General features: G+C 38.4%; 1 long non-coding RNA gene across 3 annotated transcripts in view; it reads right to left on the reverse strand.

Moving 5' to 3' along the window:
• Positions 1-4,031: 4,031 nt before the first annotated feature.
• LOC147366069 (uncharacterized) overlaps positions 4,032-26,056 on the reverse strand; it is a 60,808-nt gene continuing 38,783 nt past the window's right edge. For 2 of the 3 annotated variants that reach the window (XR_015132366.1, XR_015132367.1), the window contains one exon: positions 13,961-14,337. This is a non-coding gene — a long non-coding RNA (uncharacterized LOC147366069). Of the gene's footprint in view, positions 4,122-13,960; positions 14,338-26,056 lie in introns of those variants that run through there. The other variant, XR_015132368.1, reaches the window with a different exon arrangement.

Consider the following 26,056-nt stretch of genomic DNA (forward strand, 5'->3'; position numbering starts at 1 on the left):
GTCATATTGGTCATTGTTGAGCATCTCTTGGGTACTTTGTTATGCCTTTGGTTTACTGTAATGATAAATATTCTGTTGCCATATTTCCTCATTAACCCTTTACTTCGGCTGCATCAAAAATCTTATCTTCCCAATAAATCCCTTTTTTTTTTAACATTTCTATGATTTCAATGCATGCTCTCACCTACAACACCATTCTCTTTCCCCAAAGTTCTAGGAACCAACAGGTTACACAGTGGTTTTCTAGTTGGCACCCATTGCGTAACAGTCAATTGGCATTAACACCTGTTACCTTGTCCAAGTATTGATGTGGCTGCTTCGGGCTGTTTGTCTCCTGTGTCTCCTTACTTTATTACTTGATGGTCTCCTTTCCAGAACTCACACCTTCTGCCAAAGAAACCAATAGTTCCTGGGAGACAAGAAGCCTCCTTAACTCTACAGTGGGAAGGCCATAACTATATACAACCCTTGACCATAAGTAGGAAAAGCACCTGGAATTTCACCAGTGGTGAGTGGTGGGTGCCTACCACTCCAGCCACATCACAAGTCATGTCCTTGGCACATAATTGGACCTGCAAGCCTTGATAAACTCAGAATTTCTGCTCTGATCCACTGAGAAGCCACTCTTCTATCTGGTTGTGGAGTATGTATCACTACCTGCCTTACTTCCCCAGAAGCTCTATGTTCATCTACATCTTTCCATCAGCTCTTGCTCCATGATATGCTGGCTGCTATTTATCCCACAAGAAGACTTATACCCTGGACCATATGCTAGTCAAAGGGCTTTATTTTGACTTTTGAAACTTTTATTAGTTGAACACTGAATAGTGCAAAGAAAGAATCTTTAGACTATTTTAGAAGAAAAATCAGATGATAGCTTAAGGCAGAATACAGTAGAGGAAGAGAAACCAATTTGGAGTCTTATAAATTCTTTGAGATCTGCACCTATTTCCTTCTGTGAAAGAACGGTTAGCATACTTAGGGTGCAGGGAAGGGAATAATGACAGTATGCAAAGTACCTGGTGCCCTCTGTGAGGCATCCAGAAGGACCTCATTAATTTTCCACACCTCCTCCCTTGCCTGCTCTTCATCTCCCTTGGAATTACAGCCTAGCAAGTCAGAAGAGTCATACATGCATCTCCTGGAACATACATTCTTGGCCTAGAGTTCACGTTCACTTGTAGTGTGCATGGATGAGGAGGCTGTCAGCACTTGGCACAAAGATAATAACGGGCTCATTCTCCCGAAACAAATTCCAGCTAAGCTGAAACATTACACCTTTACTGTCTTCTTGAGAAAGGTGCTCTACTCTTCTTTGTAGGTCTGATAAATGAGTAAATTCTGACTGAGCATTTTTCACCATTTTTAAAATTGAAGTATAGTTAATTTACAATGTTGGGTTAGTTTCAGGTGTATAGAAAAGTGGTTAAGATGTATATATGTATATAGAAATCTATATATATATATAGAAATCTATATACATATATATATTTCCTTTTCAGATTCATTTCATTTCCATTACACTTTATTGCAAAATATTAGATGTAATTCCCTGCGGTATACAGTAGGATCTTGTTGTTTATCTATTTTATATATAGTAGCATGTATATGTTAATACCAACCTCTTAATTTATCTCTCATCCCCCTGCTGTGCTATCCCTTTTTGTAACCAGAAGTTTGTTTTCTATGTCTGTGAGTCTATTTCTGCTTTGTAAATCATTTAATCATTTTTTTAGATTCCACATGTAAGTGATATCGTATGGTAATTATCTTTCTCTGATTCACTCCACTAAGAAGGACAATCACTAGGTCATCCACATTGCTGCAAATGGCATTATTTCATTCTTTTTATGGCTGAGTAATATTCCACTGTATATGTGTACCACATCTTCCATATCCATTCAACTGTTGATAAGCATTTAGGTTGCTTCCATGTCTTGGCTGTTGTAAACAGTGCTGCTTTATCTTACATTGAGGTGCATGTATCCTTTCGAGCCATGTTTTCCTCTGGATACATGCCCAGGAATGGTGATACAAGATCATATGGCAATTTCTACTTTTAGTCTGTTAAGGAACCTCCATAACTATCCTCCATAATGGCTGCACCAATTTTCATTCCCACCAACAGTGTAGAATTGAGCATTTTAAAAGATAAGTTGAATAGATTTGTGAGGAGTTGCAAGGAACTTTAAGCAGAGCATTAACATGTCAGAAGATCGAAGAGTAACTGAGAAGTGCACTTAATCCCAAGGATCATAGTTGGTTTGTTCTCTTTTCTGGATGCTCTAAGAAAGCAACATAGGCTGGATTGGCTTATAAACAACTGAGATTTTATTTCCCACAGTTCTGGAGGCTGGAAGTTCAAGATCAGGGTGCCGGATTGTTGACTTCTTTTTGTATCTTCACATGGCAGAAAGAGTGCAAGCTACCTCTTTGGCCACTTCTCATAAGGGCAGTGTGTGCATGTGTGCTAAGTCACTTCAGTCATGTCCGCCTCTGTGTCACCCTGTGGACTGCAACCTGCCAGGCTCCTCTGTCCATGGGATTCTCCAGGCAAGAATACTGGAGTGTGTTGCCATGCCCTCCTCCAGGGGATCTTCCCAACCCAGGGATCAAATCTGCTTCTCTTAAGTCTACCTGCACTGGCACAAATGTTCTTTACTCCTAGCACCATCTGGGAAGCCCTTCTAAGGGCACTAATTCCATTCACGGGGGTGCTACTCTTATGACCTAATTACCACTCAAAGGCCTTGCCTCCAAATGCCATCACGTTGGGATTAGTATAAATTTGGCAGAGACACCAAACTTCAGTCCATTGCAGGCTGGGTTTCTTTCTCGTTTCCTTTCCCTTTAGATGCTGCATCCATATGACCCTCACTTTGTGAAAACAAATGACGGGTCTGGGTTCTAATTTTATGCCATGCAGCCTACCTCACATCTTGTTTTTGATTCAGTTGTCATCTAAAAATGGTTTATTATTATTATTATCCTTTCTTTTCATGCACCCAAATTGGTTCACTTTATTCTCAGTAAATATCTGACCCTGAACACCTTTTCCCACAAAGCTGAACTCTAAATGCTGGATATTAACAGTGTCAAAGCATCTTTCTCCTCTGCACTTGGTTTGGCTTGATGGTCAAAAGAGATGACTTCATGGAAGTTAAGGAAGTTTTTGTATTAAAAACTTGCAGTGTGTTTCTCTCTGTCACTGTCTTGCTTCCTTCTGGTTATGGATGTTCATGGTAATTGACAGTTCTGCAAATTCTTGCTTTGAGTGAAACTTGCTCCTGATTTTCTAAAAGTCTCAGATGGAGGAAAAAAATCAACTTCTCATTCGTTTATCTGAACATTTTAAACCTGTGGCCTAGAATTTCTATGTTTAAAAAGGAGTAAACTTTTTTAAAAACTGAAGTTGGATTACAAGCTCAAAACACTGTCCTCAGTTGCATCCTTTACTAGTCCCTGATGTGTGTGCATGTGTGCCCAGTCGTATTTGACTCTCTGAGACCCCATGAGCTATAGCCCATCAGGCTTCTTTGTCTGTGGAATTTTTCTGGCAAGAATACTGGAGTGGGTTGCTGTTTCCTCTTCCAGGGCATCTTCCAGACCCAGGAATCGAACCTGTGTCTCCTGCATCTACTGCATTGGCAGGTGGATTCTTTACTACTGAGCCACTGGGGATTCCCACTATTCCCTGATACCCACAGATAACACTCAAATGGGTTTCCCTGTAAGTTAAATTTATTAGGTTTAATATACTTAAATATGTAGTGCAGACCTTTAGGTTTTGGAAGGAAAAAACGTATGGTTCTTGGCAACGGTTCTTTATCTTTCTCTGCAAAAATGACTGTGGAACTATCTCTGGATTCCTTAGTCTTAGAAATGAATATATGCTAAGCTTATAATCTCATGATTTTTCCATATAACACACACCATGTTCTAGAACCTTAGCTTTGAATGCATGCTTCTGTGAACTAACCTGCCCAACTGTTAATCAGTTGTTATGATCAAGAGAAAACAAATAGATAACTTTTACATTTTTCACAATATATTAAAAGTGAAAGATGATCCTGTAGACTCTGTGGTCTGGTCTCCGCCGATGCAATTATGCCAGGAGTTCCCTGTAAAAGTAATTAGGGAGGTTGAAAAAGTGAGCACTTCCCAGATGTGATCTTACCAGTGGCCTTAATATATGACATCAATGAGTTAAATGAGGAAACTACCAGAGCTCAAACATCTAGGTTTTAAGTTTCAGATGAAGTTTTTGCTTGTGCTCACCTCAGGAAATGAATATTGCATTCATAAATTGTTGTTCTTATCCAGGAGATGAACCATAGCAGTTTCATTTAGCCCTAGAGTATTAAATTTCTTTAACACTTTGCCACATTAGACTATGTTTTCCATCTGAATGTGATGATGCAATATTGGAAGGGAAAAATCGTTAGCCAAGTGACACCATAACAAGCCATAAAAGTTTATGATGCCCATAGTAGGATAATTGGCACGGCAGGAATTGAATACTTCCTTATGGATAATATTTGATAAGAAATGGCAAGTCTAACAATCACATTTCAATCGACCAATGATGGCTACTTCAGAATGCATTCATTTTATCATTTCCATGATGGATTTTACAGCACCAGGATCGTTTCTACTCTACTAGAAAGATGGGTGGGCATGGGGGGAGACCATATTCCTTTTCCTCCTGCATTTATTTTCTACTGTAATCATTTGCCTTCGCATTTTACCCTCCCCGCCTTCAACTAGATCATTTCACCACAATCTGTTAACAAACGATTTGTTGAAAGCCGAAGCTAGCTGACAGCAGTGTTTTCTTTCTCTTCTTGAGTCGGCATTCTTTTGCCTCAAGTCCGTTTGCAATATTAATTAAATCATTCAGGGACAGTGTCCTTTCTCCCAGTTTCCAGATTTTTCTAAACCTCACACCTGTTTTTCTTTGGGATTTTGTGCTCTCTCACTTTATAAATCTTCCTATATTTCCCAGTATAGTTTCTTATGAAACAACGTTTTCTCCCCCCACCACTGGAAAACTTTGACCCAACTGTTTTCAAAAGTGGCAGTCAAGCCTGAAGTTGTCAATCAAAGAACAGCTTATCAGTCTGAGCTTTTTCTTTTTAAGCTTTTACTCAGTGACTTTTGAGACCTGTCAACACCAGGTTGATTTTAGCCCTAACAATAAAGTCACACTCTATCTCCCACATAGAAGCTTTAAGATTAAATTCTGATGTCATATACGTCATATTTACATAGTTAAAACTCATAACAAGCAACCCACAGGCAATAGGATGTAATAACCGTGCAACAGAGCCATTTCCTGTCCCCCTTTTTTCTCTCACACTATGTTTTGTGCAGTTTATTGGATGTGAATGTTATGAAAATGAAAATCGTCTGGGAGAAACCTGCTGGCCAGGTCTGAGGTTTAGAAGAATTCCACTGGAGGAGTATATAGAGTTGTAAATGCTTGGCCACCTCTTACATTATAAAACAGAAACACTTTCAACATTCTTTCATTCCCAGAAAAAGGAGAGATGGGAGGCCACCATTACAGGCTTGAACAGCAGATTTTTAATAGCTTTAATTCTTCTACTATTAAAGGAAAACAACCAACTTAGAATCCAAAAGACATGAAACGCCAGAAGTTTTACAGTTTTCATTTTGAAACACAAAGCACCTCCTTCAAATGCCCCGCGAGGTGAACTTTAACCACAGATGAGACGTCAGAGTCAAATATGCCCTGGCACTTGAAACAGCCGATTTAGAGGAGTTAAGCATTTTGCTGGCAATCACTTTAGAGCAAGAAATGTGAGTGTCATGTTAAAGCAGGAAAAAGAAAGCCACTGTCCCTGATTGAATGTGAAATCTCTGTCCTATCAAAAGATTAGGCTCCGAGTAAAAATACTGACAAGAAAATAAGGCTCTAATGGAAGCGTATTATAAACCGTGATGTGGACACTTTCTCTAGTCTCATTATTTAAAGAGAAGCAGAATGAAATCATTCTCTTAGCAGAGTTACTTTGGAAAACCTTCTGTCTAAATAAAGCCTAAAATACCATTTTGAAAGAAGGTCTTATTCCTTCTGGGGCTGATCTTCCTTACTAGTCATGTGAAAAAGATGTACACTGAAATTTAACAATCAGATTTTATCAATATGTTGCAACACATTTGCCTTGACAAATGTATAATGCATGAAAAGCACAGTCATATTCCTCATAGGAAATAATACTAAGAAAAATTCAACAGAATTAACATTCTCTCGAGCTCATGGTTATAATTCTATCTGAAAACAAAAAGAAAAAAGGACTACAAAAAAGCAGCATTTTTCATAGAGGCACAGGTTTCATAGAGGCATAGACTTCATACAAAAACTAAGTTCTTTCAATATTGTTTTTACTCAAATTATGTAGGAAGTTAATTTTTAGGCTCATGGATATCACATCAGCAAGTATAATAGAGTCCTAGAAATACATATGTCTTTTTAAATTCCCAGAAATAGGAAAAAAAATTTTGTCAGCAAGATGCATTTACCTAGTTCCCCACCCGCTGTGTCATGCATGTCCATGTACACGTCTACAGCACATACTCATGGAATGACAGAAAATTCAAGGAAGGATTCCTGCATCCAGACCTAAATGCTTTCTCCTCCCTGGCCCACCCCAAGGCCCGAGGCTCTACGGACAGAATCCATCCCTCCTCAGTAGCATTTTATCTTTGTAAGTCTCAGTTCAAAAGAAAATACTCCTAAAGTCGAGTTTATGGAGTCCCTGAACTGCCCCTCCCCCCCACACACACACACTACAGACTAACACACTGAACAATGTTGGCTGTTGGCAGCACACTGAGAAAGACTGTATTTCACTGGAGAAGTAATAATTGCACACCCATAGCGCGCTGTTCTAGGCACCGAGGGGACAGCTGGGATGACTCATTCTCTTACTTTCCAGGAAACAAAAGACACAGGTAGATCTTGTCAATGATGAGAAGTGAGAAAAAGGACGTTTGCAAAACAAGGGGCAGAGGAAGAAAAGCCAAGAAGGGAATTAAAACAGGAAACCAGGAAATGCCAAAAGCAAATCTCTTCTTTTACAATTTTGTGTCGTGTAACTGAAGAACCAAAACGTTGCAATGATTTGTCACATCTGCAGTGTAGGTCCCCTTTTGCAGACCAGAGAGACAGAAGAATCAGTCGCACCTGTGTATATTTTTAATTGCAAAATATCTAACATTTTAACCTATTTATCTACATGAATACAGGAATTCTATTAAGAATTCTGTAAAACTGTAAACTTTTGAATAAGGTTTTATGAAATTTTAGTTATTAATATAGTTGCTGTGGAGACACTAAACCAAGACACACCTCTGAAAAAAAAATAACCTCTTTGTCTCTGACTCTTGCACTTGCGTGCGTAAGTAAACTGACGGTAGAGGAAGGTTAAAACAGCTTCTCAGAACTGTAAATCCTGCTGAGTGTAAGCCACTTAGAAAAGGGTGATTGGTCAAAGATTACTCGTCTCTTTCAGCTGGTATCAAATGTAAGGGCTAGATTCAACTCCTGGAGCCTCTGATAGCAATTACAGATGGAGTGAACTTCAAACAATTTGGAGTTTGTGTCTAATTTGGAACAGCACGTGACATCTTGGACAGATCCCAATATGCTCATGAAATTACAAATGGAGTTGGAAATCTCATGAAATAAGTCAAAGATATCACCCTTTACAAGGTATGACTATAAAGTAACAGAAGTGCTTTTGAAACCAGCGTTGCAGACCCGATTAGTACACGTGCATGTGGAGTGTTGCCCCTTTAAAAACAATCATGTTGGAGTCTGCATTCATTCAGTTGCTGCTGCCAGAACCTGAGTCACTGGCTTTCTCCTTCCTCTTCTTTGGAGGCTAAACTTGAAATTTGACAGTGGATGAAGCTGTACAGCTTCAGTTCTCATGATTAGAGTGAAAAATTAAACTGAGGCTAGAATTCAATGGGGCCATACATAAATGAACCTTATTAGGAAGTGTTCCATTGCAATATGTAATACAAATAGTAACACACTTGCTTTCTCATTGTATGCCAGATGCTATTCTAAGCATTTGACACCTGTGATTTTTTTTTTAATTTTTATTAAAAAATTTTTTTATTGATGACACCTATGATTTTAAAGAATGCCCACACTAACCCCTTGATACAGGTCACACCATCACCATTTTAAAGTGATAGAAACCGAAGCACAGAGAGGAGAGGAGAAAGCCCAAGGCCACATAGTAGTAAGTGGCAGAGTGAAGGATTCAAGACTGGGAATTCAATCTCCAAAGCCCTAACCACCATGCTCCACAGTCTTCCCTCTGACTCCTCAGGGTTTGGTCCCGGGGTCCCCACAGATACCAAAATTTACAGATGCTCAAATCCCTTATATTAAATTGTGCAGGACAGTTTACCTTTTCTATCTGTGGATGTGAAATCCACAGATATGAAGGCAACTGTACTAACACCAAGAGTGATACTAAAGAGGAAGCCCTGATGGTGTTCTAATATGGTGCAGGACCTCCCTGGCAGTCCAGTGGCTGAGACCTCACCTTCCAATGCAGGGGGTATGGGTTTGATCCCTGGTAAGGAAGCTAGGATCCCACAGGCCTCTCAGCCAGAAAAAAAAAAAAAAAAACATAAAACAGAAACAATTCAATAAGGACTTTAAAGAAATGGTCCACATTAAAAAAAAATTTTTTTTAAGTTCTGATACAGTGCAACAGGCTGTTGGATTTAACATCTCATTATCAGTTCTCAGAGAAGGCAAATGGCACCCCACTCCAGTACTCTTGCATGGAAAATCCCATGGATGGAGGAGCCTGGTAGGCTGCAGTCCATGGGGTCCCAAACAGTCCACTGAGTGACTTCACTTTCACTTTTCACTTTCATGCATTGGAGAAGGAAATGGCAACCAATTCCAGTGTTCTTGCCTGGAGAATCCCAGGGACAGGGGAGCCTGGTGGGCTGCCATCTACGGGGTCGCACAGAGTTGGACACGACTGAAGTGACTTAGCAGCAGCAGCAGCAGCATTATCAGTTCTAAATAATCATGATGTAATAATGTGCAATGATTGGCTTGAATCTCTGGTTTACTTGTAGAATCCTATCACGTAACCAGTGACCAAGCCTCACAGAACTCTGGCAAAAGCCCATTTCAGTACAGCTTTGTGGCAGTTGTGGAGAAAAGTTTACACCACAATGCCCTCTGAATCTGGGGATTTGAATATTCTCAGGATACAATGTTAGCAAATGCAAAACACTCTTATAGGTATAAGCTTCCATAATGGCTACTTTCAATTAGGGTACGTACTCAAATATTGTAATTCAGGGTGCTTGGAAATATTCAAGAGAATGAGGGATTCTGGCACTGGCAAGCATGCTTGTTAAGTGCCTCAAGTCTTAGGCCAGATGTAGAGAATAAATGTATGGAAACCAAGGGCGGAAGTGGAGGTAGGATGGGTAGGGAGATTGGGATTGACACATATACACTCTATGTATAAGATAGATAACTATTGAGAAGCGACTGTATAGGGCAGAGAACTCTACTCAGTGTTCTGTGGTGACCTAAACAGAAAGAAAATCCAAAACAGAGGGCATATATGTATACGCATAGCTGACTCTTCTGTACAGCAGGAACTAATACAACATTGTAAAACAACTATACTCCAATAAAAAATAATTTTAAAAAAGTCTTAGGCCAGGCAAGGAGCAGAACTGTATAATAAGCCAGGAGGATGCAAACTTCATCATCAGCCAGACCTAGGCACAGATCTAGAATTTATCATTTATCAGAAGTTACATTTATCAGATATGTAACTTTGGGTAACGAGGTTAACATCTCTGAGCCTCAGTTTTTTCACCTGTAGAACAGGGGCTCTAATGCTCACAGGTGTGAGGATTAAATAAAATACAATTAATCTAATTTTTCATGGCACAATTTGTGAGCAATATACCTTCCATCAATAATGTCATCTGACTTTTTCAGGAATATCCTTGGACTCTTCAATTGAAAACAAATCACCCTCCAACTCATTGACTCAGGTTTTTGAGTGCTTAGGACTGTCATTGTCATACTATAATTTAGAGGCATCAAGGAGGGTTATTTTTACTGGTCTTGTTCATATTCACCCCTGCTATTTTATTTGCCTCAAGTTTAGTGCCTGCGGCAGGAACCAATTGGATTCCAACTGATAGAAACAGCACGTGGGAGGGAGGGAGTGTGGGGCTGACAAAGGACTTGCAGCTGCTGAGAGAGCAAATGGATTAGGCAGCCAAGACCAGAAGCATCTGGTAAAACTGACACTTTTTTTCCCACAAAATTGATATTTCTATGGTAAATGATAATTCCCAGCTTTCTTTTAACTACATTTGGAAACAGTTTTTGTTTTTAGTGGTGCAGGTAGAGGTGATGAGAAGATGGGGTGATTCCCTGATTATCCCTCTTTTTCAGAGGAAGAGACTTTCTCTGAGCATAGCAAAGGTCAAGAAGTCATGTGTGTCTGTCTATATCTGTGTCTGTAACACAAAGAGGGCATGAGGGGAGACAGGGGCCTAGGAAGCTGGGAAAGTTCACGAGGGTGAATTTTGGGGAAAACAACAGAAATCTTACCAGTGAGAGCTGTGCATCAAGATTATCAATCACATCACATTGCTCAGCAAACATCATCAAACAGATGTCCTACTGCTGCTGCTAAGTCGCTTCAGTCGTGTCCGACTCTGTACGACCCCATAGACGGCAACCCACCAGGCTCCCCCATCCCTGGGATTCTCCAGGCGAGAACTCTGGAGTGGGTTGCCATTTCCTTCTGCAATGCATGAAAGTGAAAAGTGAAAGTGAAGTCGCTTAGTCGTGTCCGACTCTTCGGGATCCCATGGACTGCAGCCTACCAGGCTCCTCCATCCATGGGATTTTCCAGGCAAGAGTACTGGAGTGGGTTGCCATTGCCTTCTCCACAGATGTCCTAGGATGCCCCTGAATTTGTACTGTTAAACATTTCCTGGTTCTCCTTTCCTCGTACAGACCAAGTACCATCTTGGTCATAAGGGGTGATTCTAGATAGAGAGACATGGAAGGAAATGGTGCCTTGAACAATTCTGAATCATCCCGTTTCTGAATATGCTTTAGAAGGCTGGGGACTTTGCACAGACGATGTGGTGCTTTTGTCCATTCAAAGAATACCCAAAGTTTCAAAATCCAGGACAATCTGAAAGCAGAGCTAGACTTAGGCCTGGCCCAGGATTTATCTGGTCTAGTGATGCTCCCACTCCAGAAACAGCACAATGATGGTTTACTATTGCTCACAATAATTCATTCAATAATCATTTACTGAACACCTACAGTCTGCAAGACATTATTAGTGTGCTTAGAAATTGAGAAATAGTCACAAAACAAATATCTCTGGCCTCCTGGGGGTGCTACGGGTTGTGTAGATATCATGCCTTTAGATGTTGCTTTGAAAAACCTAAATTTAGAAAAGAGTGATACAGGAAGTAAGCCTCGTCTTTGATGGCATCCCAATTTGCAATGTCCTCTGTCCTGTTTTTGTCGATGAAAGTGGAAAACACCTATCTTGGGTTTAGTTGGTGACTGTAATTTCAAGTTTGTCAATTGTTTCATTGTGTACATTCAAAAAGAGGAGAGAAAACATACACTATAATCATTTCCACTTAATTTTACCTCCACTTCCAGGAGGTAAATGGTGAGAACCGTGCAAGGGTGATCTCTGCTTCCTGTATGTTGACATGCAAAAGGCTCCCCCCACCACCCTGGGCCCGTTACTCTGTATTCAAACTGATGAGGAAAATGGAATCGCTAATGAAGCTTAATAAACAAAAACTGCTTGGATGGTTTACCTTAAAACAAAGCAAGCAAACAAACAAGGCTTGTGGTAGAGAAATGATAAACCAGCTAAATAAATAAAAGATATAGCATAATAAATGGTGATAAGTGCAGAATAGGGAAACAGTGAAAGGAGCAGTTTCAACAAAAGTGGTGGAGGAAGCCTCAGGCGTTGCGGGAGGAGGCGTGTCAATGTGCAGGGCTGGACCTAGGTCAGCAGAGAGGCCACTGTGGAGCGAATGAGGGGAAAATAATAAATGAAAAATGGAAGCAGGGACACAGGCTAAGAAGGGCCTTTTCTGGCTTTTGCTCTATGTTAGATGGAAACAGCATCTGTGATTATTCCAGGGACTGAAGGGTGTCTTCCTCCGAATATTCTCTCTAGTGCTGTCGAGTAGGCTGAATTTGCTCCTTCGTCAGTCAAGGCAAGTGGAGCTGAGAATTAAATATCAGCCCAAGATCATATGGCCACCAGATATAAGGGCCAAAGATGCAAACCTGAGTCCTAGCAGGCACAGCTTGAAGTGACCTCTCCTACAGGGCAGGTACGGATTGGAAGGTCTCGAGAGGGCGTCACCTGCCGTATTGTGGGGCTGCCGACAAGCAGTTCTGTTGTGAAACAGCTGTCAGAAAGTCTTGTGGTAAAGCAGCCACATCTTTCTGAGACCCAGGTGCTGCTTGCTCTGGAGCTCTCTCAAATTATTCATGGTTTCCAGGATGGTATGTATGTGAAACACTTGAAGCATTTTTTAAAATACTTGATTTCAGACCCCCACTCCCCAACCAACTGAATTAGAAAATTCCGGAGCCCAAATCTTTCTGCTGCTGGAACAGTTTTGTTTCTTTTTTTTGTTTTTGGTTTATTTCTTTTTGTTTTTCATTTTTCCTGGAACACCTCATATATGTAAGTATGAGGCATTTGGAAATGAAACCACAAGTACAAATCTTGGGGTGTGCTGACCTAGATGCCAACAAATTTAAGGACAAAAATAAAAGCCTGAAGTGTGGCTTGGTTGGTGGTTCACATAATTGACTTATTTCTTTATTTTTATGTTTAGGGGTCAGAGCTATTGAGTACTCAATAAATATGCTTGGCTGATAGTTTTTGAAATAACCTTTTTTGTGGTCCACATACTATTTTAATAAATATAGCACCCTACCTGTTAAAAACAAAAATCTGAAGCCAAAGAAAACAATTGGTATAAACCACTAGAAAATTTTCACAATTTCTTCCATGCCTGTAATTTCACCATATTTATAACAGAGGAGTAAATTCTACTTTCTCAAGAATTAATAGAATAATCTCCAGCAGTTATATTAAAAAACCAACCAACATACAATTCTGCATTTCTTGACCAAAAATGTCTTATCTTTTACAGTGACCAAGAGTTGGTTTGCTTTTTGGTTACTGAAATGTTTGTTTGCTTCAAGTGGAATTATTTGATTATGCTACCACATGAGCCATAAGTAACTTGCAATTCTTGTTCAAACTGGGGGAAGGGATACAAGCAGAACCTTGATTTTAATGCTGTGGAAGAGCTTGGGGACCTATGTGCCCTGGAGTTCTCATAAACCTCACATCCTTCCTACTACCTGTCCAGCTGCTCAGAGGCCCAAGGATAAATGAATAATCTTTCAAACAGACCCAGTTGCACCAACCCACTATAGCAGAATAGAGAGCAGTTCCTTGTTTTTTTTTTTTACTTGCTTCTTATTTTTTTATTTTTATTGGAGTATAGTTGATCTACAATGCTGTGTTAGTCTCAGGTGTACAGCAAAGTGATTCACTTTTACATATACATATACTCATTATTTTTCAGATGCTTTTCTCATATAGATTATCACAGAATACTGAGTAGAGTTCCCTGTGCTATACCATAGGTCCTTTTTGTTTATTTATCTTACATATAGTAGTGTGTGTGTGTGTTCATCCCAAGCTCCTTTTTGTTTTGTTTTCTTTTGTTTGTTGTATAGGTTTATTGTTGACTTCTTGAAGCAGAACAAACATTACAAAATCCCTGCTGATTTAAGATCAATGAATGGTCACTTTTCAAAAATCACTTCCAGCGAACACACTCAAAATTATTTTAAGCACTTTAATACGTCTTCATCAGAAATGGTGGAAATTAAAGTGATACACTTTTGCTAGCTGAAGGAGTATTTGTTTATAGAAATAATTTTAGTAAAATAGTCATAAAAATCCAAGTCTGAAACACCAACAATCTTAAACATGTATGGTACAGATTTGTGGGACTTGCAATGCACAGTCCTTCTTCCCTTGCAGTTAGTACATGTGCCTAGCTCTGGTAGATGAATTGGGAGTGGAAGAGTTGAATTGTCCAGGAAAGTGCCCCAGCATTTTCTCCTGCTGCTGCAGCAATCATGGCACAGGTGAAGATGATGGAGTCCTGAGACTGAGATAACAGGATTCTTGGGTGATCACATGGAAGACAATTGCCCTGAAAATGTAATCAGACATGCAGTAGACTTTGTACAAATGAAAAATAAAATTTCTGTTGTATTAAGCAAGTGAGATTCAGGTGCTATTTGTTATTGCATCATAACATAACCTAGCCTGACTAATACAGTGTGGACTAGATTAATATGCTTAACAATGCTGCTGCTGATGCTGCTGCTAAGTCGCTTCAGTCGCGTCCGACTCTGCGACCCCATAGACGGCAGCCCACCAGGCTTCCCCGTCCCTGGGATTCTCCAGGCAAGAACACTGGAGTGGGTTGCCATTACCAAAATAACAATAACTTGATCAGAGAGGATACACTAACAGACATTCTGTGTATTAGGTCCCTACCCACTTCCCCTTCTTTGATAACTTTTGTTTGAATCCATGTATTATGGTCAAACATTTACAGTATGTTATTTTTTTTAATTGTCATCCTCAAACAGGGTTCAAGATACATGTAGTAGACCTACAGAAATGTTAAATCCTTCCAGTTGTTAATTCCTGATCCCCTACATCATTACTATTCTATTTCTTCTCCATGTCCACAGAGCAATCTCATTCCACAGCATTTTCAGTGATTATGAGTTCAGCCTTCAGAATCAAGCAGACCAGATTAAAGACACTTACTACCTATTTCAATGCTTCCATTTCCTCATTGCAGACCAACAATAATTGGACAAACTTCCTCATGAGTTTTCAGTTTTGTTCTTAAGATAAATAAGACAAATGCAAACAAAGCATTAGCACAGCGCCTGAATAAATGGTTCTTCATATGATTTAAAGAGGAAGGAACTAATATCTGCTTGACAAATTTTACTGTTTTTACATCAATTATCTTACCTAAAACTCACAACAGCCCTGGAAGGGTGGTATCATCCCTACTTTATTATAAGGAAATGAAGACTCCAAGAAGTTATGGCATTTACCCAAGCTCACAAAACCAGTCACTGAATGAGCTGTAAATAGGGTCATATCTGTCAAGGGTCAAGCTGATTGCTCCTTTCACTGCCAGGCTGTCTTTCCTCACAGTGATGTAGAATTGGAAAGGAACATTTTCTGGGCACATTTTTAAAAATTTATGTTTACAGGAGTATAATTGCTTGACAGTGTTGTGTTAGTTTCTGCTGTACAATTAAGTGAATCAGGGGATATATATATCTATATCCCCTCTGTCTTGGACCTCCCTGCCACCCTCCCCTCATCTCACCCTTCCAAGTTACACAGAACATGGAGTTGAGCTCCCTATGTTATACACAGCTTCCCACTAGCTATCTATTTTACAAATGGTAGTGTAAAATTTATATGTCCATGCTTCTGTCTCAATTTGCCACACCCTTCCCTTCCCACCCTGTGACCACAAGTCTGTTCTCTGTGTTTGAAGCTCTATTCCTATCTGGAGCACATGTTTTTAAAAAGCATTAAGAGGCAACAACTAAAACTTGTTGTAAAAAATCTAACCATAATGACTTGACTATATGTCAAGGGGATACATGCATACATATAGTCATTTAAAACAAATATTTATATCATACACTGAAAATCTTTTTGTTATTTTCAAAAATAAACTGTTTACATAATCAGGTCAAGTTTGCTGGGGTTTCTTCTTCCTTTAATTCCTTAGCTCCTCAATCAAGATCCTGTCAGCAAAGACTGTACTCTTTGTCATATAAGTGGTTAAAGCCATTAGGGAAATTAATTAAATCAGTGGAACTAACATTTTTCTCTTTTGGCATATCACTTATTAAATACAATCTTCAAAATAAATTTCTAGTCAAAGTCTTTTATTGGAAATAGTTGTTACAAAGAAGTACCTCCTTTATTTGTATTTGTTACTTCTGTGGATGTTAGAGTTTGCTTTTCTAGTTTCTTTGGGGGCCTTTCCCATCATCTAGAGAATCCATTTAATAATGAATTATAACCGTCAAAGCTTTCCCCAAGTAGATTGCCAGAAACCAATATATAAGAAAAATCAACTACCTAAGGGAAAGATGTTACTTTGAATTCTGAATGTGTTTGGTTTTGAATTACCTCCACCTCTGCTTGTGCTTCATTTTAAAATGTAGCTGATCAGAGTGAATTACTCCTGAAATGGCAACACAAACAGCCCCTCCACTTATATACTCCAACTCAACTAGAGAGCTGCTAATTGTAATTTGAGGTAATTTTTTTAATGGCCCATCCTGGCAATTTTTTATGAGTCCCCAATGAATCTCAGTCTGTAAGGGTTTGGAAATCAAAGTGATAAACAATATGTCTAATTGCTACATTCATATTTTACACACCCTTAACTTTTGGGTTTCATATAATTAAAATTTTATTTTTAAATAAATAAATAATTGACCCCAAGGCCACAGCCAGCACCAGTGACATACTTCTTGGAAGAAAAGCACGGTACCTGGGCTGCTGAAGTGGTGCCTGTGGGCCTTTCTCCACCACTTCCAGAGACCTGCTCCCTTCCTTGAACCAGGGAAATACAGAATGTACCTGGGCAACAAAGCTTTACTTTGTTTCTTTCCATAAGTGGTACAATATATTTTAGCTTTCAAAATAATCTCTTTTTTGGAACAAAAACAATCTTCCTTTGAAATTTATGACCTCCTTTAAAAGGCTTGATTGTCAAACTAAAGGTTAGTTAATGTCTTGGCTTCAATAAAACTTGATTAAATCTGAAAGATATAATAGTTATAAAATCATATGAAATAGAAAAACGACATTGGATTTTTTAGCCTAAATCTTAGTAAATATCTGGAAAGTCTGATTTTCTAGAAAGAGCCAAATAGTATTCTTTATGCAATATATTTAAACTGTTTTGTAATTTCCCTGCCCCAGAAGAAAAATTACTTTTAAGTTTAAAAAAGAGAGGAGGCCAAAGGATATATATAGTATATGTGTGTTGTTGATATTAAAAAACTTAAGGGATCATGTTCTGTAAAAAATACCTGTTAAATAAGCCATTTTGAACTTATCCCTCAAAAGGTATTATAAATGCCTACACTGTACAAGTAAGTGCTATATTATCTTGGAAGTTTAAAACCCAAAATTTAATTGGGAATGCAATGAAGAGCTGAAACTTTTTTTTTTTTTTTTTGGTTTAATGAACCTACTTAAAGTTTAGAAAAATGCATCAAATTAAAAACAACCCTCAATTTAGGCTGCAACACAAAACACCCACAGACCTCAGGAAATCACCAGGCTCATTCACCTTGACCTTTGGCCTCTCACACATTCTAACATTTAGCTTTCTTCCTTCTGTCCATCTGCTTGAACCATTAGTAAAGTTCTTTGGCAACAGCTTGCACAAGTAAGCCAGCTGTCATCGAGCATATTTAAACTCTGCCTCTTAGTTTCCACTGAATCATGTGTTTGCCCACAGGTCTCATTAAATACAAGGAAGGGCAGCAGTGCAGTTTCCAAATGCTCTGGGGGAACAGACCGTCTACATAAAAGGGCGGTCCAAAGGCCCTGAGACTAATTTGCTTGCTTACTTTTTTTTTTGTTTGTTTTCAATCTATAGAGGAGTGTCTAGAGGAAAACAAGATAAATGGAAAATGTATGCAAGGTGATCTATAGCCGAAAAGTTAGACAGGTACTTTAACAAAAGAAAAAAAAGAAAATGAAAGCTTATCGTTAAGAGTTGGCTCTTATTAAAAGAAAGAACAAAAACCTCTTGCACAAACTCCCATTGTTCTATTTGATTTAGGAAATAGATGACTCATTCATGATCATTTCCGGATCTCACCACCAAGAGCACAATAGAGGGGGAAATTCAAGAAAACAGTTTGATGTAAAGTCAGAATCATCACAACTACTGCTCAAAGGTTAATTGAACTGTCTGTAGTAAAGCCCCAAATTCATCCACTTTCATACTGTGGGAAGGGTTAAAATACCGGACTTCCAAATGAACAGGATATGAAATAGAAAGGTCTATTCTAAAGGGTAAGGCCAGGAAGCTATTAACACCAGGTAAACCAGGCAGATTAGAATGGATATCAGGGCATTTGAGGTTCCATTTTTCATAGGTGCAGCATAGATATTTGGCTGGTCTCCTAAATACGTTCCATTTTCACTGCCATCAGTCTGCTGAGACCAAGGTCAGACTGCACAATCAATCATGATGAATATTAACCAGGGCACACTCTGCTAAAGCCAGCCCATCAACAGAATGATCAGAAGCACAAATCAAACAGCAAGGCTAAGAGGTCTCACTTGTGCATCACTGAAATGGCTAATACTTGAATCTGAACCAATACTGTCTATTCCAAAGGTGAAATTAATGACATTACCCAGGTCTCTGGAATCATAGGCAGCCCTAATGGTTCAAATCTGTATTTTGGGCTCTCTCTGCCTCTGCTCTCTGTCCACCTCTCCACATACCCTCTTACCCACCTGATCACCAGGTACTACAAAATAATGTGTCATTCGTCTTTTCATAGGGAAAGTTTTTTGACATAGAAAACCTGTTCTCTCACTTTTTCTATATCCACTTCCCTGTCTACAGCTAGGGAGTAAAGCTGAAGAGGCTTGTACCAAACTTTCTCTGGTCTTTGGAAGCCTCATTTAGGCTTCCTGGGTCCTACCAAAGCTTTGTATCAGAGTATTAGACAGTTGTCCAAATTCATATATTTGATCATTTTCCCTATTGTGTTAATGATCTTTATTTCTGAGCTCCATTGGAAATGGACCTCAGAATGACCCATGTGCCAAATGCTGAGGGGGTTCCTTATTTTCTATACTGACAGCATTCAATGATAATTTCTCAGAAAAAAAGATAAAAATATTATAAGTGGAAGGTATCCTCAAAATCATGTATTCCAAATTCCTTATTTTATGAAGAAAGTGAGTCCAGAGAGATAACGTGCTTTCCCAAGGCACAGATTTGGTTAAACGGCAGGTGTTGAAATTGATGGTCATTTTATGAAGGGATTTTACTATTAGACAGACCTGAGTTTGAAAGCTGCCTTTATCCTTTAGTAGCCATGGAATCTTAGGCAAGTTTTAACATCTCTGACACTAGTTTTCCTTTTTTTTTTTAAAAAAAAAAAAGGAAATTATTATGGGTTGGGAAGATCCCCTGGAGAAGGGCATGGCAACCCACTCACGTATTCTTGCCTGGAGAATCCCCACGGGCAGAAGAGCCAGGTTGGCTGCAGTCCATGGGGTCACAAAGAGTCAGACACGACTGAGGGACTTCACTTTCACTTTTCACTTTCATGCACTGGAGAAAGAAACGGCAATCCACCCCAGTGTTCTTGCCTGGAGAATCCCAGGGACCGGGGAGCCTGGTGGGCTGCCGTCTATGGGGTCGCACAGAGTTGGACATGACTGAAGTGACTCAGCAGCAGCAGCAGCAGGTTCCCTTAGTGTTAACATCTTACACTGGTATGGTGTCATAATCCAGGAGCCAATATTGATACATATTATTAATCAGAGTTCACCTATCATTAATTCAAATTTTATTTATCTTTTCCTAATATCCTTTTTAGGTTCCAAGATCCTATCTAGGATACCACATAGCCTGTGGTGGTCATGTCTCCTGGGTCTCCTCTCAGCCATGACAGTTTTCTCAGGCTTTCCTTGTTTTGATGGCCTTGGTAGTTTTGAGGAATACTAGCCAGGCATTTTGTAGATAATCCCTCAGCTGGGATTCATTTGATGTTTTCCTCATTCATTCCTTCCTTTCCTCATTGGGAAGGAAGGACATAGAATCAAAACACTATTTTCATCACATCATTTCTAGAGCACATACTGTGTATATACCCTTATCACTATAGATGCTAATCTTGACCACCTGGCAGAGGTGGTGTTTGTCAGGTTTCTTTGCTGTAAGGTTGCTCTTTCCCCAGCTTTTTCATACTGTACTCCTTTGAAAGAAGTCAGCATGTGCAGCCCACACTAAGGATTGGGGAGCTATGATCCACCTCATTAAAGGGGCAATATCTACACAGATAATTTAGAATTATTTTCTCTGCTCTTCCAATTTTTTTTGATAATTTATTTATATCAGTGTGGACATATGAATATTTGTTTTGTACTTTGAGTTATAATTCAAAGCTGCTTGATGTCTATATATTTTCCTTAAATTGTTCTAGTGTTGGCCATTGGGAGCTTTTTCACACGGTTCCTATATCTCTTTGACATACTCCCATATTGTGGATTCTCTGAGCACTTCCACATTTTGTGGAAGTTCCACAAGATGCTTCAGGCTCATCTTGTATATTCCCAAGCGAATTTTCCTCCCACATTTCCACAACACTAATAGTGTATTTTGATAAATGTTATGTCCCAGTGGACATCAAACAAGTTACCAAAATAGGCATATATTCAAATTCCCAAGAAAATTATAACTTCACTTCTGGTATCTAATAAAACAAAACAAAACAAAAAAAACAATGACAAAAAATCATGAACATATTCCAAAGGTATGTCAAGAACTGTGCAATTGTTCAAAAATCCAGAAAATATGAGATGCAGAGAGCATCGTTTCCAAAAAATGGATCCTAGAATTTCTATTGCCATATGACTGACTAGCAATCCTGAGAGACCTTTCTGCTAATAATAATTTTTAAATTCTGGGTAATTTTTAAAGTATCTTTTGGGATGCCACTATAATTTGACAAAGAAATAAGAAATTTTCAGACTCCAAGAACTAAGAAAGAGAAGAAACCCAGAACTGTCAGCCAAGAACTAAGAACACTGTGAATGTTGACGCCTGGTTAACTCGAGCTTCAGTTTTCAAGCCATTTCAAGCTTTTCAAGCTTTGAAAAACTAGATTTAAAGGCAAGAGCCTACCCTCCATACAAATAGTGTATTCCCTAAAGGCATCATCCATGTTAAAGTGAGCTATAAATAAAGACATCTTTCTTCTGTTCCCAAGAAACAACAATAAAGTTATCTTAGACATTGGTTCTGGGGAAGGAGCAAAAATAAACTGCCTTGAGAATTTTTAACCACAGCTTGCCCTACATATGTTATAGCCCCAAATCACTCAAATTTGAAGATATGAAGAGCCTCAAACCCAGAATTCAGTTTAAAATGATTCCAAGTTGGTAGCATCCCTAGTTGACTAGCAGAACAAATATAAATCATTCCTTGAGAAATCCACCTTCAAACTAGTTCTCAAAGAATTTACTCAGATGAAATTCCAAGGAAATAGAATTTGTGATTAAATAAAACCCTTAACAGGTACAAGGAAATAAGGTATTATTGTTAAAGAGAAAATTTGGAAATCCCAAATGACATCACTTGTGCTAAAGCCCATGATACCAAGCCTAGGTTTAATACTTAACTACAGTTTCCACCTTCCCCAGAAATGTAATCTTAACCAACAGTTGGGAATTTTCTGGTCAGCACCAATGAAGTTATCTGTCCTTCTAACAGAGGAAAAAGAGGCAATCTGCTTGGTAAAATGTTTGCTCTTCCCCTCCCTTCCACCACCTAATGAAGAGGTCTTAGCCCAAAAGAACACTTTTTTTGTTGTTGCTAATAATTTCCTTGCCCCACCTTCCTCTCTATAAAAGTCTTCCATTTCTCCTCTGAGAACCCTTCTATTCGTGACATGGAATGCTACCCGATTCATGATTTATTGAATAAGCAAGTTAGATCTCCAAACTTACTCTGTTGAATTTTGTCTTTTGACACCACAAACAACCCCCAAATCCATCAGCTATCAGGCAAATTATAAATTGGAGATGCTCTATATGTTTAACCAAATAAAATGAGAGGTTTTAAAAATACGAAAAAGGAGAAAGAGACTTAAAATGGTCAAACGGGTGCTTAAAAGCTTTAAGAACTTCAAGAAGGTAAAAATATAATTATTATAATTAAAACTCTATTTTTTAATTAAGTGGAAAAATTCAATAGAACTTAAATAGAGCTGAAGAATGAATAGACAGACAAGCCTAAAAATTGTCTATAATGCAGCATGCAATGACAGAGTCAAAGAGAGCTGAGAGTCAGGAAAGACAGAAGTTAAGACAGTTTGCAAAGGGGAGTGTGTGAGAACAGGAAACAACTACATCTGAATAGATAATGGTTGAAAATTTTACACAATTGATCTTCTTATTCAGACAACCTAGAAATCTGAAACAGAATGAGTACAAAGAAATCTATTCATGATGAAAGTAGACAATACCAAAGGCAAAAAAAAGAGGTGGGGGGAGAGTGAAAAGTAGCCAGACAGAAAAGCCATTTCACCTAAAATGAAATGACAACCTATTAAATGCCTTCCCAAAAACAACAGAAGGAAAAAGATAATGGAATTGTATCACCAACATGTACAGGAAAAGAAAGTATACACCAAGAGTTGCGCACTCAATGAAGTATGTATTTCAAGCATAGTGTATAAAGATAGTTTTCAGACAAATATAAATTGAGAGAGTTTGCCACCAATGGACTCTCACCAGGGAATTTCTAATGATGCACCTTAGGCAGGGAGAAAGCAATTATAAATGGAAGACCTGAGATGCAAAACAAGGAAAGATGTACAAAGAAAATGGTAACTAGATGGATAAATCATTGATTGTTGAGTAATAATCTCTTTCAAGGGTGAAGTGAAAAAACAACTAAAATACATGCCACTAACAGCGTGTAAGTCTGTAGTGAGGTGACTGGAGTTCCAGTGTTCTAAGGGGCCTGTGAAGATTCAGATGTAGATATAGGTATTGATTAGATATGTTGCAGGAAGGAGGACCCCTTCCAGGGCTGGAGAGTGGGCTCTTGTGCAACACTTGGAAATGTATTTTCTGAGAAGATACATGAGCTGACAAAGCAAGACACTTTATTGGGAAGGGGTGCCTGGGCAGAGAGAAGTAGGGTAAGGGAGCCCAGGGGAAATGGTTCTGCCACATGGCTCATAGTCTTGAGTTTTATGGTGAGAGGATGAGTTTCCGGGTTTTCTTCGGCCAGTCATTCTGACTCAGAGACCTTCCTGGTGACACACGCATTGCTCAACCAAGATGGATGTCAGCAAGGATTCTAGAAGCTGGTAAGACATGTGGCATCTCTTTTTGACCTTTCCTGAATTCTTCCAATTGGTGGTGGCTTGTTAGTTCCATGTTCCTTACGAGACCTCCTTTTGTCATAAAATAATTCATGCAAATTGTTACTATGGTTCCTGGCCACCGTGGGCAGTTTCAGCCAGTGGCTTCCCCTAACAGATGCAGATTTTGATAATTAGGTATGCAAGCACAAATGATTAGGGTAACCATTCAGAATACCAATATCACATTTAATTTCCCAACAAATGGAAGACAGGAAATAAGAGCAAATATTCAAGAGAAAGCAAGAAAAAATGACAAAAGAGGCATAGAAAAGGTGGGAGAAAAGAGTACAAAATAAGATGATAGTACTCATCCAAATATATACTTAATATAGCAGTAAGTACAAAAAGATGAAATATTCCAGGCAATTCATTTTTTTAGACTCAATATATAATAGTATCAGACATAAAATTTCCTAGGAATAAATGTAGCAAAATATGTATAAAAGTTTTATACAGAGATTTATGAAATTCTATCAAAATACAATATATAAGGCTTTGTAAATGGAGAGATATACCTTGTTCATATAAATAAAGTGAATATGTGTTATATATATATATATGTAAAATTATATATGTATATATAAAATGGGAGAATAAGTTTGAATACAGCAGCTAAAAGCAACAATTTTTAATTTAATGTGACACCATAGATGACTCTCAGCGCATAGGTTGAAAGAAAGACATAATTTATAGACATGTGGTGATATATTGTTTAGGGACACAAAAACATGTTAAAATATGTAAAGAAAGGTAGGAGGGAAAAACCAAAACTTTTCAGGTGGTGATTAGCCTCTGAGAGGATGGATGGAGATTGATGAGAAGGGTCCAAGAGAGACCTTGAAGGAAATGGCAACATTCTGTACCTTAATCTGAATGGGAACATACCAGTGCTTAATGTGTTATGTCCCTTCATTCCCTACATATATTTCATTAGCATTCTTTTTGCTTCTCAGTTGTCTTATTAAACAATAAAACAATGTCTTATGTACACGCACACATACACAGCAGTCCTGCTAAGGATCAGTTGCCTTATTGCACATATGCCTCCTCTGACTCATGTGAGATGCAGCATGACCAGAGTTCATCACCAGAGTAGTTTCAGTCATGTCCAACTCTTTGCAACCCTATGGACTGTAGCCTGCGGGGCTCCATGAAATTCTCCAGGCAAGAATACTGGAGAGGGTTTCCGTGCCTTCCTCCAGGGGATCTTCCCAACCCAAGGATCAAATCCTCATCTCTTACGTCTCTTGCATTGACAGGTGGGTTCTTTACCACTAGCGCCATCTAGGAAGCCCAGATTAGTATGAGGATTTGGGAAAACTAATAAAAGTTGCTACAGATCACCATCTTTTATCATCTACTGTTTCTTTTATGTTTTCTGTTGCTTACAATAACATCTTTATCAAAATCATATTTTCTGACTTACTCTGGAAATGGCACTCTTTTTTAAATTCATACCAAGGCCTATTTCATCAATGTGCATTGGACTCTTTGTTTTCCCATTACTGTAATTTTAAAGTACATTTTTATATCTCGTAAAGAAGAAATATCTTCATCATCAGCCTTAGATTCTATCATCTATACTATGAATACTTCCATATGATATTCAAAATTTTAACAAGCATAATCATTACTATTAAGATACTATTAAATTTAAAAATAATATATAAACAACATATTTCTAGTGTTTTCAATAAGAATTAAGAAATATCTCCTCATGTATTAAGATTTTCTGTTATATCTTTCCATAAAGCTTCCTAACTTTCTCTCCCTATAGTTCTTTTTCTTATCAATTTAATTAATTTATTTGGCTGCATCAGGTCTGAAACTGACCTGTGGGATCTTTCCTTGTGGTACACTGGCTCTTCATTGGGGTGTGTGAGCTCCAGAGCACCCAAGGATTGAGGTGGTGTCCCCCACATTGGAAGGCATATTCTTAGTCATTGGACCATTAGGGATGTACCCCATAGTTCTTTTAGAAGTTATTTAAATATATTTTCTGTTTTTGTGTTGTTCCTGGTGGTATTTAGGATGTTGTTTGTTGGAGGTTTTTCGTTTGGTTTTCTTTTTGGCACTTTATGGCTTGCGGGATCTTAGTTCCCTGACCAGAGACTGAACTTGTGTTCTCAGCAGTGAAAGCAGTGGAGTCCTAACCACTGGACCACCAGGGAACTCCTTTGGAATGTAATACTCTTAACATCATCTATTCATTTTTGCAATAGAAGAAATGTTTGTACTTATTTTATGTCTGATAATTTTATTAACATTCTTATTATTTTTCAGAGTTTTTAATTCATTTTTTGCCTTTGCCAAGTATGGTCTGAAGCAAAAGTCATAAGTTCTGAATCACCTTTCTGGTTATATTTCATCTAATTTTCATATCTAATATCATAGATCTATATTTAAAGAAAAATTAAATATAACAATGACCATGAACATCAAATTCCTCATGCGAACAGGAATGTCTTTACTATCTCACTATTAAATATGGTGGTGTTTCTTGCTGGATTATGGTAGATAATCTACACCAAGGAAATATCCTAGTTTTCCAACTTTCTTTAAATATTTAAATCAGGAATGGATATCAAATGCTTTCTCAAATATCTATTGAAATTATCTCATTCTATCCATTAATGGAATATACTAATATTTAATTTTTTTACTGCTAAGACATTT

The sequence above is a fragment of the Bos grunniens genome, chromosome 9 (genome assembly GCF_055505025.1).
Source record: "Bos grunniens cultivar Pamir isolate PY7600 chromosome 9, Bosgru_T2T1.0, whole genome shotgun sequence".
Classification (NCBI taxonomy): domain Eukaryota; kingdom Metazoa; phylum Chordata; class Mammalia; order Artiodactyla; family Bovidae; genus Bos; species Bos grunniens.